Source organism: Hibiscus syriacus, unplaced genomic scaffold (genome assembly GCF_006381635.1).
Source record: "Hibiscus syriacus cultivar Baekdansim isolate YM2019G1 unplaced genomic scaffold, ASM638163v2 tig00117040_pilon, whole genome shotgun sequence".
Classification (NCBI taxonomy): domain Eukaryota; kingdom Viridiplantae; phylum Streptophyta; class Magnoliopsida; order Malvales; family Malvaceae; genus Hibiscus; species Hibiscus syriacus.
The window spans coordinates 354720-369398 of NW_024063535.1; positions in this window are offsets into that span (position 1 = coordinate 354720).

The window sequence follows — 14679 nt, forward strand, 5'->3', positions numbered from 1 at the left end:
GTATAAAAACTAAAATATTTAAAAAGAACATACGCATATATATATATAATAAAATAAATAATATAAAATAATACAAGTAATACAAGAATAATAAAAAGAAAGAGAAAATAAAAAAATATAATATAATAAAATATAAAAATATACATATATATATAAATAAGTAGAATAAAAGGAAAATATAATAGTAAAAATAATAATAAATATAATACTAATAATAAAAAAATAATATAATATATTATATATATATTATATATATATATATATATCTATATATATATATATATATGGGTAATAACGTATATAATAGAGAAAATTTAAAAAGTGATAAATTAAAAATAAAATAGCAAGTATGTATATATATAAAAAAAAACTAATTACGGGATTAAAATGAAGGAATGTAAATTAAGTGGGTAAATGTCAAAGAACATTGAAGATTAAAACCGGCAAAAATAAAAAAAAATCATTTTTTGATAGATTTTCGTACTCTCATTCTAAAAATGTAATTTGTTTTTGCGAAATAGCCTCTAGGGAACGTAGATCTGAAATCAAAGTTTCGAAAAAACTCCCTCTGGGTCATCGGCTAAAAACATTTGTCTTTGGGTTCTCCAAAGAAAAACACGATTAACAACGCATGCAAGTGAAGAGTAAAGAGAAACAAACGAAAGATAAAAAAAGTTTTCACCTTTATTACTTCGAATCGTTTATAATAGCTTTGTTTCCTTATGTGGATCCACTCAATTCCTTACCCGTTACCTTTGTTTCGGAGTCGGTCAGTCACCCACTTTTCATCAACCCTTGTAATCTTGGCCAGTCTATTCTTGAAAGGCTGACTCTTTTTGTGTTTGATGTAGCTTGCTCCAGTTTAATGCTTTCACAGTGCAATAGTGTAGTATACTCCTCGATGGTAGGTACCATGTCCCTTGGTTAAAGTGAAGCAAATGTGTCACGGGTTCCAGAATTGAACCAAGGCTCTGATTAAGGGCTCACCGGTCTTAACATGAAGCAAAGTGCAATGTCACCATACCGCTGACTGAACTTCTGTTTTCGATCATTCTTCCAACTGTCCCAGATGTTTCGAAGTTCTTGCACATTGTTCTATTATAGGCTGATAGAGGTATAGCTAACAAGCTCTGACACATAACTTCCTTGAAGACTGTCTCCCTTTTCTTTCTGAGTCTTCTCGAACCATAGTCGTACCTCGGGGTTTTTAATCTCCTGTATTACAACACCTTTGTCCATTAATGCAGATATTTATGGTTAACAACACATTTTTTGGTGGATCAACACTTTTGAATGATGCAGATGATGTAAATAAAATAAAAGAGAGGAAAAAATGAAAAGAGTAGTAAGGTAAAGATAATAATCAAAGCAATCATGAAATAAAAGTCATACCCCACATGATATTTACCCACATGCTTATTATTCCTACCCGGACATGATCTCTATCCCGCAAGTTGATTTTGAACAAGTCCTAACCGCATAAATTTCTAGTTGACATGTTTTGAACAGAAAGTAAAATAGAAAATAATTTCGGCATCCTAGGGTTTAGAACGAGGTTTTGGGGTGAGCCCTAACTCCTTGTAGTCTCCGGGTTTAGGTTCTAAAAAAAGGTACTCAAGTTCTCCTTGTCGGTGCCCCATTGGCTTGCCAGACCCTTAGTCGTAAACACATCATAATGGACTAAGTTAAGCTCGAGAGGACACATTCTCTTATGCCCGCACGGTGAATAAATTCACACGAAGACATAAGGTATATGAATCCCGAAGGCTACTTGCTAGGCCCCCGGTGAATAAATTCACACAAAGGTATCGCTTTCACCCCCACTTAAACAGGGTTTGGAGCTCGGGTATAGAGCCTTAGATGAAAAAAAAAAACTTTGAAGGCTGAAATCATGAGAAAATGATTAGTCCAACTATTTACTCGAAAATATAATCAAAAGTAATTAAAAATGATCGAAATATTACCTTAAAATTTAAACTTACCCTTTTCGTTAAAAAGACAACTAGAAATTACCTTAGCCTGACTCACTTACCTGTGTCCCCAGCGGAGTCGCCAAGCTGTCGTAACCGTCTTTCGGTTGTGTCTTGGAATTGGGCTTCGACTTGAAAATGTGAATTGGGAGTCGCCACCGATTTACTTTACGAAAGTGGGTTGATCGGATACCTTATTTCTTACCTGATCTCGTCTTACCAGTGATATGTCGGATCCGGAAGTCGGTTACGGTCAAGGAAGGATTAGCACCTTTAACCGCCCTTTCGGTACTATGTAATTTCCAGTTGTCTCTAATTAAGAAAGTTGAGAGTTTAAATTGAAAGGTAAAATAACGATCCAAAACTTACATTTGATTGATTGAAAATGTACCCTTAAGAAAGTAAAAAAGCCATGTTAGATAAAATGGTAAGAAATTAATTAATTAAATTAAAATGAAAAGAAAACAAATTAAGTAAAATGATAAAATGAAGAAAGCAAAAAAAATAGTAAGTAAAAAAAACAAATAATAAAATATATTAAAAAGAAAAAGAAAAAGAAAATAAATAAAACAAATAAACAAAATAATAATAACAAAGTATGAATAATATATATATATATAAAATAAATAAAAAAGTAAATATATATAAATTAATAAATTAAATGACGAAAAGAACATATACACATATAATGGTAAAAAAATAAGATAATTACATATATATATATATATATATATATATATATATATATATATATATATTATATATATATATATATAGTAACAATACTAATAATGATAATAAGTAGTTAAAAAAAGACAATCACACCGAAAAGGGAAGAAAAGAAAGTAAGGTTTGGTGAAGTATAATTGATAGGAAGAAAAAAATGATGAGGGGTAGGGACAAAGTAGGTAGATATAATTAACTTGTGTAATATATATATAAAAATAGTAAAATGTATATATAACAACAATAGTATCAATAAAAAAAGAAAATAATATAATATAATGATAATAAAAAATATAGAAAATTAATAGAAAAATATGTATAATATTATAAATATAGAACTAAAATAAAAAAACCAAATATATTAATAATAGGTATAAAAACTAAAATATTTAAAAAGAACATACGCATATATATATAACAAAATAATAATATAAAAATAATACAAGTAATAATACAAGAATAATAAAGAAGAGAAAATAAAAAATATAATAATAATAAATAAAAAATAACATATATAATATAAATAAGTAGAATAAAAGGAAAATATATAGTAAAAATAATAATAAATATAATAGTAATAATAAAAATGCAAAGAAAATAAATATATATTGGGTAACATATAAATAGAGAAAAATTAAAAAGTGATAAATTAAAAATAAATTAGCAAGTATGTATATATATATAAAAAAAACAAATTACGGGATTAAAATGAAAGGAATGTAAATTAAGTGGGTAAATGTCAAAGAACATTGAAGATTAAAACCGACAAAAATTAAAAAAAAATCATTTTTTGATAGATTTTCGTACTCTCATTCTAAAAATGTAATTTGTTTTTGCGAAATAGCCTCTAGGGAGCGTAGATCTGAAATCAAAGTTTCGAAAAAACTCCCTCTGGGTCATCGGCTAAAACATTTATCTTTGGGGTTCTCCAAAGAAAACACGATTAACAACACATGCAAGTGAAGAGTAAAGAGAAACAAACGAAAGATAAAAAAAGTTTTCACCTTTATTACTTCGAATCGTTTACAATAGCTTTGCCTTTGTATTTTCCGTGTTTTCCTCTGTATTTTGTCTGTAAATCGTGTGTTACAATAGTGAGTTACAATGGCTATTTATAGTGCTTGTGGATCCTATCTTTAGGAGTTTAAATCATAGTAGAACTCTATCATATTTTTAGGAGTTTGAATCCTAGCAAAATTCTATCCTATTTTTAGGAATTTGAATCCTAGTAGGACGAAAAGGTGTGTTGACAGCTGCCCCTCTTTGCCCATAGTCGTGTAACGGGGATAGGGCAAAGATTAAAAGACACACTTTTCGTTCGGTGGAGTTGAAAATTGACTATGATGTTTCAATAACTCCCTGTCGAATTGAGTTACGGATGACTCCTCCGTCGTGAAGCCGAGTTCATCTTGAAATGATATGAAATTGAAGCCATAGTTCGGAATTTGAATCAGCACATGGCTTCTCGTTGCCCTTCGGTCTTCTTCTCGGTTTAAAGACCTTGGATCGGAATCGAACTCAGAAATCTTCATTGACAGATAGTTTTTGCTTGAAAATGGTTGCTTGTCACTAAAGCACGGTTAACTCAGGTCCTCTTCTCGACTTGAAAACCTCGACTGCAACCAGAAAGTAGTGCGATTGATGTGTCATCGAGCTGAATGGAATCGAACTCGACAATTTTGATGGAAGATAACTCTTCTAGCCTTGAGTTATGCTGTAAATGATGTGTCTTGGAGCTGAACGTAGTCGAACTCGAAGGTCTTTGTTGACATATACTCCTTCTTTGAGTTGGATATCCTTCGTCGTGAAGTTAAAATCCAATCTAAATATGGATGATGCTTGTGTGCACGATTCCCTTCGTCGTGAAGTTGAAACCGCGGGTGGCCCCTTCGTCGTAAAGTTGAGCCTGAAATTGGATATCCTTCATCGTGAAGTTGAAATCCAAGTAAGTAGCATTGTTCCGAGTCCAATATCCTCCGTCGTGAAGTTGAAATTGGCTCTGGAACCGTGAAATTATTTGTTGACAACCTGCCGTCCCTTCGTTGTGAAGTTGAAATTGTGTGTTCCTGAGTCCAATATCCTTCGCTGTGAAGTTAAAATTGACTCTAAATGAAATTTTGTTGACAATCAGCCGCCCTTTCGTCGTGAAGTTGAGCTTGTGTTGTCTTTGGTCCAAGATCCTTCGCTGAGAAGTTGAAATTGGCTCTGAAATTGGGAAGTTGTTTATTGACAACCAGCGGTCCCTTCGTCGTGAAGTTGAACTTGCGTTGTCTTGAGTCCAATATCCTACGCTGTGAAGTTGAAATTGGCTCTGAAATTGGGAAATTGTTTATTGATAACCAGCGGTCCCTTCGTCGTGAAGTTGAACTTGCATTGTCTGGAGTCCAATATCCTTCGTTGTGAAGTTGAAATTGGCTCTAAAATTGAGAAGTTGTTTGTTGACAACCAGCGGTCCCTTCGTCGTGAAGTTGAACTTGCGTTGTCTGGAGTCCAATATCCTTCGCTGTGAAGTTGAAATTGGCTCTGAAATTGGGAAGTTATTATGGACAACCAGTGGTCCCTCGTTCTGAAGTTGAACTTGCGTTGTCTTGAGTCCAATATTCTTCGCTGTGAAGTTGAAATTGGCTCTGAAATTGGGAAATTGTTTGTTGACAACCAGCGGTCCCTTCGTCGTGAAGTTGAACTTGCGTTGTCTGGAGTCCAATATCCTTCGTTGTGAAGTTGAAATATACTTTGAAATTGAGAAGTTGTTTGTTGATAACCAGCGGTCCCTTTGTCGTGAAGTTGAACTTGCGTTGTCTGGAGTCCAATATCCTTCATTGTGAAGTTAAAATTGGCTCTGAAATTGAGAAGTTGTTTGTTGACAACCAGCGGTCCCTTCGTTGTGAAGTTGAACTTGCGTTGTCTGGAGTCCAATATCCTTCGCTGTGAAGTTGAAATTTACTCTCGAGCAAATTGTGAGTTCGAGAGAAACTTTCAATCTGTCGAGTTGGTCGAAGTGTAGCTTCTTGCTGCTGAGTTAAGCAACCAACCTGAATCTTTAAAGGTTCTTTTGAATCGAGTATCCGTCATCTTGAAGTCGAAACTTGACTCTAAAAGCTGTAAAAAATTATGTATATGGAAAATGATAAATATGATGCTCTAAAATGTATGCATAAGATGCATGTAACATGAATTGGTTATATTTTATCTCCTGAAAAAGGTCTGATAATTTACATTAGGATGTTGAATCCCCAAATAATGCTCCAATATCCAAAAATGTCCCAATATTTGATGTTGAATCTTCAAAGATGCCCCAAATGTTCCTCATTTCTGGCTTCAACATTGATTCTGAGCATGAGTTTTGTGTCTAAAAGTCACATGTCATTTACCAAGATCCACTCTAGAGAGACTGTCTTGTTTGAAAAAAATATTTTTCTTTCTCTTTTATTTTCAAAGTTATGAAAATATCAATTAAAAGAGTTTTGAAAAATGTTTGATCCAAAGTTTTGAAAATATTGTCACTTTCACGGTTTTACAATTGAGACGAATCATAAACTAGAGTTCATCGGATATCAAAGAATTAATTATATTGTTAATCCTTTAATGAATTATAGCTATTTGACAAGTGCCAAGATCAAAGCTATTTTTGGGAAGTGGTTAAGTAAGGAAAGGATAAAAAAAATCTCAGGTTATTATGTTTGGTCAAAGGTTTGGCATTTGATGCTCAAAGGCTTGGCATTTGATGCTCATAGGTTTGGCATTTGATGCTCAACGGTTTGATAGGGTAGCTTGCATGCTCCTCTACTGGAAGTGTTCTCTAACTCCCAGCTTTCATGGTCACATTTGGATTGTGCGATGCCTTATCAAGGAATTTGTGATCGCCTCAGTTGCATAATTTTTAAATTCGAGCTGCCTTTTCAGGTTTTCAACTCGAATCCTCCTTTGGTTTCAAGATGTTATTCAAGATTTACATCTTGAACCCCCATTTGTTATTTTTCTCTACCATGCATTAATTATATTATTTTTTACAAACAAAGATTAATCCTGATGGGCGGGATGAAATTTGAATATAGTCTCTTCTGTTTAGAAATCCATGTATGATTATAAGGGACTTTTAAGGCACGTAATGTAGGTCAGGGTTTATGGTTATGAAAGAAAAGGATAAATAGGCCCAAACAAGTGTTTCAGGGTGTTGAACCAAGGATCAATTCATTCTGATGATTTCAGTCATGTCTTGCTCAAAATGTCTCTTTCTTAATGCTCTATGATCTTCGAGTAAAGTGATTCAGTGATTCGGGAATGTTTGTGCTTGATCAATCTCATTGACTCAAAGAAAGGTATGAGTGTATCAAAAAGATAAAGGCAATGTTCAAGAATTTCAAAAGGAGGTAATGTCAAAATTTCGTCTTTTGGTAATGACCACGAGTTGTTTTGGGCAAAGAATCAAGGTATTTTATTCTGGGGTTTGAGACATGGTAAGAAGGTCTAATCTTTCCATATGTAAAAAATATATAATTCTTGAAGAATTAAAAGAATCATTAATTCATTTAATATTCGAAGAACTAAAGATTAAAATTTGTTCAATTGCTCCACCTTAGAAAGAAGCATAAATTCAATCATTTAAAAGATTAAGCAAACATGAAAGATCAAAGACGTGTTCAAACAAAACAATCCTCTAAGTGCAAATGGTATATGCCATGCCCCCTTCTTCGGCAAGCGTCTTACAGTTTTCAGAGGAATGTTTGGGGATTCTTATGTGGTAACAACTAACAGTTTCAACATCGTAGCTCTTAGGATAAGGGGATTCTTTTCTTAGATCATCCTGGCAGGCTTTGTCCTACAATCAACTGATCAGGCTCCCACTTTATTGTTTTTAATTTTTTCTTTTGATGTTACAATCTTACTTCCATTTGGTGTCATGTGGTTAAAACCACTTCATCGAATCCTCCATGAAGAAATTTCATGTTTATGAAAAAAATGAAATGTAGAGGCACAACGCAAAATTAAAAAAAATGCATGAAATGTTCGAGGCATTGATCCAGAAAAATGTCCATTATTATAAATAATCTTTATTTTGACAAAAATGTTTTATCTTGTAAGAGACATAAAACCAATCAAAGGTACATTCGGACTAAATCCTCTAGACCCCGAACAACTTCCAGCAGGTTGACAAGTCTTCTGTTTTCATCTGTCACAGGTTGTATGCCTTGTCGAACTACTCCAGCTTCCCTTGCCAGGCCATGTAGATGGCGAGCTGCCTTCTGTACTTGATCCAAGAATTCTCGGATGACTGCGTCTCTGGACTTCACCCTTTGTTGTGCTTGCTCCCAACGGAAACGCCACTGCAAACCCCCGTCGAATGGCATTATCTGAAGATCGCTCGCTTGCTTTTTGAATCCATCTACAATAGCTTCTAACTCAGCTATTGTTTTACCATCTCTCTCATGTTGTTTCTCCAGATCAACCATTTGGATTCTCAGGCGTAGGTTTTGATGCTGACTGTCTGCCAAGCGCCTCTGGGCAGTCTTCATCTGTTCCTTCCAAGTTCTCTCATCAGGCCCCTCAAATTTTCTTTTCAGGCTATGGGCTTCATCTTTCCAGTACTCATAGGACACTTTTAACTTGGAGTTATCCTTGACAGCATCTTGATACCCCTTTCTCAAATCTTCGAGCTCAAAACAGTCTCTTTTATACTTTCTTTCCAGTTTATCTGCTCGATCTTTCTCAGAGTCGGCATCTAGATTCCACTGATAGTGCTCGGCTTTAAGTTCTCTGACCTTCTGCTTTAACTCATTTTTTACAGCTTCAAACTCCGCCTTAGCTATCTCAAGTTCAGAAGGGACATGCCTGAGATGCTCCTTCATGGTCCGTGTGTCCTCACAGTCTGGCACCGGGATGTTATCATTCTTTCTCAATCTTTATCATTCCACATAATCCGGAGTGAGAATATCTCTAGCAGCCACAACATCTATCCAGGATACTTTCTTCCATGACTAGTCTATCTCTTTGATCTTCTTCTTATAACTGTCACCGTGATACACAAACTCTGATGTAGATAATTCGTATGTTGCTGGGACAAACTGACGTGCCCCATACTATCTAAGTGTCAACAACGGAGCATACACAACTACACCTTAAAGTCCAAGTAAGGTCATAGTGTCAAAATCCCCAAATCGAAAAAGAACGTCACTGAGGAACAACCAGGGGGCTCTCCAAGTAATATCCCAGTCCTGAAGATGTGTGAAGACCTTCATCCATTTTTCCGTCGAAGCGCCTTCAAGCCATTTCATGGTGATGAACTCTCTCAAAGGTGAATACGTAGTGCTAAATCGGCGGTAGGCAACCCCATTTGTTTTCCAGAAGTGGCTGTGAATTCAGACTTGAAGGAGTTGAACAAATCCAATGAATCTACCTCCGCCAGCTCTTTGGCAATGGTTGAGAGACCGAAAGGTCTTGGCTAAGATGGTTGGTATTGGGTTGACTCGTTTCGGAAGTTGCTCAATCAGTTCCACTACGATTGTGTCAATGCATCCCAAAATCTTCGGAAAGATGATCAAGCCATACAGACCTAGTGCAAAAAAGTTCTATAGTCTTCCATTCATCAGGGTGGTTATTCATTAGTTTCCTTATGTGGATCCACTCAATTCCTTACCCGTTACCTTTGTTTCGGAGTCGGTCAGTCACCCACTTTTCATCAACCCTTACAATCTTGGCCAGTCTATTCTTGAAAGGCTGACTCTTTATGTGTTTGATGTAGGCTCGCTCCAGTTTAATGCTTTCACAGTGCAATAGTGTAGTATACTCCCCGATGGTAGGTACCATGTCCCCTTGGTTAAAAGTGAAGCAAATGTATCACGGGTTCCAGAATTGAACCAAGACTCTGATTAAAGGCTCACCGGTCTTAACATGAAGCAAAAGTGCAATGTCACCATACCGCTGACTGAACTTCTGTTTTCGATCATTCTTCCAACTGTCCCAGATGTCTCGAAGTTCTTGCACATTGTTCTATTTTAGGCTGATAGAGGCATATCTAACAAGCTCTGACACATAACTTCCTTGAAGACTGTCTCCCTTTTCTTTCTGAGTCTTCTCGAACCATAGTCGTACATCGAGGTTTTTAATCTCCTGTATTACAACACCTTTGTCCATTAATGCAGATTATTTATGGTTAACGAACACATTTTTTGGTGGATCAACACTTCTTTTGAATGATGCAGATGATGTAAATAAAATAAAAGAGAGGAAAAAATGAAAAGAGTTAGTAAGGTAAAGATAATAATCAAAGCAATCATGAAAATAAAAGTCCTACCCCATATGATATTTACCCCACATGCTTATTATTCCTACCCGGACATGATCTCTATCCCGCAAGTTGATTTTGAACAAGTCTTAACCGCATAAATTTCTAGTTGACATATTTTGAACAGAAAGTAAAACAGAAAATAATTTCGGCATCCTAGGGTTTAGAACGAGGTTTTGGGGTGGGCCCTAACTCCTTGTAGTCTCCGGGTTTAGGTTCTAAAAAAAGGTACTCAAGTTCTCCTTGTCGGTGCCCCATTGGCTTGCCAGACCCTTAGTCGTAAACACATCATAATGGACTAAGTTAAGCTCGAGAGGACACATTCTCTTATGCCCGCACGGTGAATAAATTCACACGAAGACATAAGGTATATGAATCCCGAAGGCTACTTGCTAGGCCCGCACGGTGAATAAATTCACACAAAGGTGTCGTTTTCACCCCCACTTAAAATAGGGTTTGGAGCTCGGGTATAGAGCCTTAGATGAAAAAAAAACTTTGAAGGCTGAAATCATGAGAAAACGATTAGTCCAACTATTTACTCGAAAATATAATCAAAAGTAATTAAAAATGATCGAAATATTACCTTAAAATTTAAACTTACCCTTTTCGTTAAAAAGACAACTGGAAATTACCTTAGCCTGACTCACTTACCTGTGTCCCCAGCGGAGTCGCCAAACTGTCGCAACCGTCTTTCGGTTATGCCTTGGAATTGGGCTTCGACTTGAAAAATGTGAATTGGGAGTCACCACCGATCATTTACTTTACGAAAAGTGGGTTGATCGGATACCTTATTTCTTACCTGATCTGCGTCTTACCAGTGATATGTCGGATCCGGAAGTCGGTTACGGTCAAGGAAGGATTAGCACCCTTTAACCGCCCTTTCGGTACTATGTAATTTCCAGTTGTCTCTAATTAAGAAAGTTGAAAGTTTAAATTGAAAGGTAAAATAACGATCCAAAACTTACATTTGATTGATTGAAAATGTACCCTTAAGAAAGTAAAAAAGTCATGTTAGATAAAATAGTAAGAAATTAATTAATTAAATTAAAATGAAAAGAAAACAAATTAAGTAAAATGATAAAATGAAGAAAGCAAAAATAAAATAGTAAGTAAAAAAAACAAATAATAAAATATATTAAAAAGAAAAAGAAAAAGAAAATAAATAAAACAAATAAACAAAATAATAATAACAAAGTACGAATAATATATATATAATAAATAAAAAAGTAAATATATAAATTAATAAATTAAATGATGAAAAGAACATATACACATATAATGGTAAAAAATAAAGATAATTACAATATATATATATATATATATATATATATATAGTAACAATACTAATAATGATAATAAGTAGTTAAAAAAGACAATCACACCGAAAAGGAAGAAAGAAAGTAAGGTTTGGTGAAGTATAATTGATAGGAAGAAAAAAATGATGAGGGGTGGGGACAAAGTAGGTAGATATAATTAACTTGTGTATATATATATATATAATAGTAAAATGTATATAACAACATAATATCAATAAAAAAAGAAAAAAATATATAATGATAATAAAAATATAGAAAATTAATAGAAAAATATATGTATAATATTATAAAATATAGAACTAAAAATAAAAAAACCAAATATATATTAATAATAGGTATAAAAACTAAAATATTTAAAAAGAACATACGCATATATATATAACAAAATAAATAATATAAAAATAATACAAGTAATAAAGAATAATAAAAAGAAAGAGAAAATAAAAAATATAATAATAATAAAATATAAAAAATAAACATATATAATATAAATAAGTAGAATAAAAGGAAAATATAATAGTAAAAATAATAATAAATATAATAGTAATAATAAAAATGCAAAGAAAATAAATATATATATGGGTAATAACGTATATAAATAGAGAAAAATTAAAAAAGTGATAAATTAAAAATAAAATTAGCAAGTATTTATATATATATATATAAAAAACTAATTACGGGATTAAAATGAAAGGAATGTAAATTAAGTGGGTAAATGTCAAAGAACATTGAAGATTAAAACCGACAAAAATTAAAAAAAAATCATTTTTTGATAGATTTTCGTACTCTCATTCTAAAAATGTAATTTGTTTTTGCGAAATAGCCTCTAGGGAGCGTAGATCTGAAATCAAAGTTTCGAAAAAACTCCCTCTGGGTCATCGACTAAAACATTTGTCTTTGGGGTCTCCAAAGAAAACACGATTAACAACGCATGCAAGTGAAGAGTAAAGAGAAACAAACAAAAGATAAAAAAAGGTTTCACCTTTATTACTTCGAATCGTTTACAATAGCTTTGCCTTTGTATTTTCCGTGTTTTCCTCTGTATTTTGTCTGTAAATCGTGTGTTACAATAGTGAGTTATAATGGCTATTTATAGTGCTTGTGGATCCTATCTTTAGGAGTTTAAATCATAGTAGAACTCTATCATATTTTTAGGAGTTTGAATCCTAGCAAAATTCTATCATATTTTTAGGAATTTAAATCCTAGTAGGATGAAAAGGTGTGTTGACAGCTGCCCCTCTTTGCCCATAGTCGTGTAACGGGGATAGGGTAAAGATTAAAAGACACACTTTTCGTTCGGTGGAGTTGAAAATTGACTATGATGTTTCAATAACTCCCTGTCGAATTGAGTTACGGATGACTCCTCCGTCCTGAAGCCGAGTTCATCTTGAAATGATATGAAATTGAAGCCATAGTTCGGAATTTGAATCAGCACGTGGCTTCTCGTTGCCCTTCGGTCTTCTTCTCGGTTTAAAGACCTTGGATCGGAATCGAACTCAGAAATCTTCATTGACAGATAGTTTTTGCTTGAAAATGGTTGATTGTCACTAAAGCACGGTTAACCCAGGTCCTCTTCTCGACTTGAAAACCTCGACTGCAACCAGAAAGTAGTGCGATTGATGTGTCATCGAGCTGAATGGAATCGAACTCGACAATTTTGATGGATGATAACTCTTCTAGCCTTGAGTTATGCTGTAAATGATGTGTCTTGGAGCTGAACGTAGTCGAACTCGAAGGTCTTTGTTGACAGATACTCCTTCTTTGAGTTGGATATCCTTCGTCGTGAAGTTAAAATCCAATCTAAAGATGGATGATGCTTGTGTGCATGATTCCCTTCGTCGTGAAGTTGAAACCGCGGGTGGCCCCTTCGTCGTAAAGTTGAGCCTGAAATTGGATATCCTTCATCGTGAAGTTGAAATCCAAGTAAGTAGTATTGTTCTGAGTCCAATATCCTCCGTCGTGAAGTTGAAATTGGCTCTGGAACCGTGAAATTATTTGTTGACAACCAGCCGTCCCTACGTTGTGAAGTTGAACTTGTGTTGTCCTGAGTCCAATATCCTTCGTTGTGAAGTTAAAATTGACTCTGAATGAAATTTTGTTGACAATCAGCCGCCCTTTCGTCGTGAAGTTGAGCTTGTGTTATCTTGGGTCCAAGATCCTTCGCTGAGAAGTTGAAATTGGCTCTGAAATTGGGAAGTTGTTTATTGACAACCAGCGGTCCCTTCGTCGTGAAGTTGAACTTGCGTTGTCTTGAGTCCAATATCCTACGCTGTGAAGTTGAAATTGGCTCTGAAATTGGGAAATTGTTTATTGACAACCAGCGGTCCCTTCGTCGTGAAGTTGAACTTGCGTTGTCTGGAGTCCAATATCCTTCGTTGTGAAGTTGAAATTGGCTCTAAAATTGAGAAGTTGTTTGTTGACAACCAGCGGTCCCTTCGTCGTGAAGTTGAACTTGCGTTGTCTGGAGTCCAATATCCTTCGCTGTGAAGTTGAAATTGGCTCTGAAATTGGGAAGTTATTTATGGACAACCAGTGGTCCCTTCGTTCTGAAGTTGAACTTGCGTTGTCTTGAGTCCAATATTCTTCGCTGTGAAGTTGAAATTGGCTCTGAAATTGGGAAATTGTTTGTTGACAACCAGCGGTCCCTTCGTCGTGAAGTTGAACTTGCGTTGTTTGGAGTCCAATATCCTTCGTTGTGAAGTTAAAATATACTTTGAAATTGAGAAGTTGTTTGTTGACAACCAGCAGTCCCTTCGTCGTGAAGTTGAACTTGCGTTGTCTGGAGTCCAATATCCTTCGTTGTGAAGTTAAAATTGGCTCTGAAATTGAGAAGTTGTTTGTTGACAACCAGCGGTCCCTTCGTTGTGAAGTTGAACTTGCGTTGTCTGGAGTCCAATATCCTTCGCTGTGAAGTTGAAATTTACTCTCGAGCAAATTGTGAGTTCGAGAGAAACTTTCAATCTGTCGAGTTGGTCAAAGTGTAGCTTCTTGCTGCTGAGTTAAGCAACCAACATGAATCTTTAAAGGTCCTTTTGAATCGAGTATCCTTCATCTTGAAGTCGAAACTTGACTCTAAAAGCTGCAAAAAATTATGTATATGAAAAATGATAAATATGATGCTCTAAAATGTATGCATAAGATGCATGTAACATGAATTGATTATATTTTATCTCCTGAAAAAGGTCTGATAATTTCATTAGGATGTTGAATCCCCAAATGATGCTCCAATATCCAAAAATCCCAATATTTGATGTTGAATCTTCAAAGATGCCCTAAATGTTCCTCATTTCTTGCTTCAGCATTGATTCTGAGCATGAGTTTTGTGTCTAAAAGTCACATGTCATTTACCAAGATCCACTCTAGAGAGACTGTCTTGTTTGAAAAA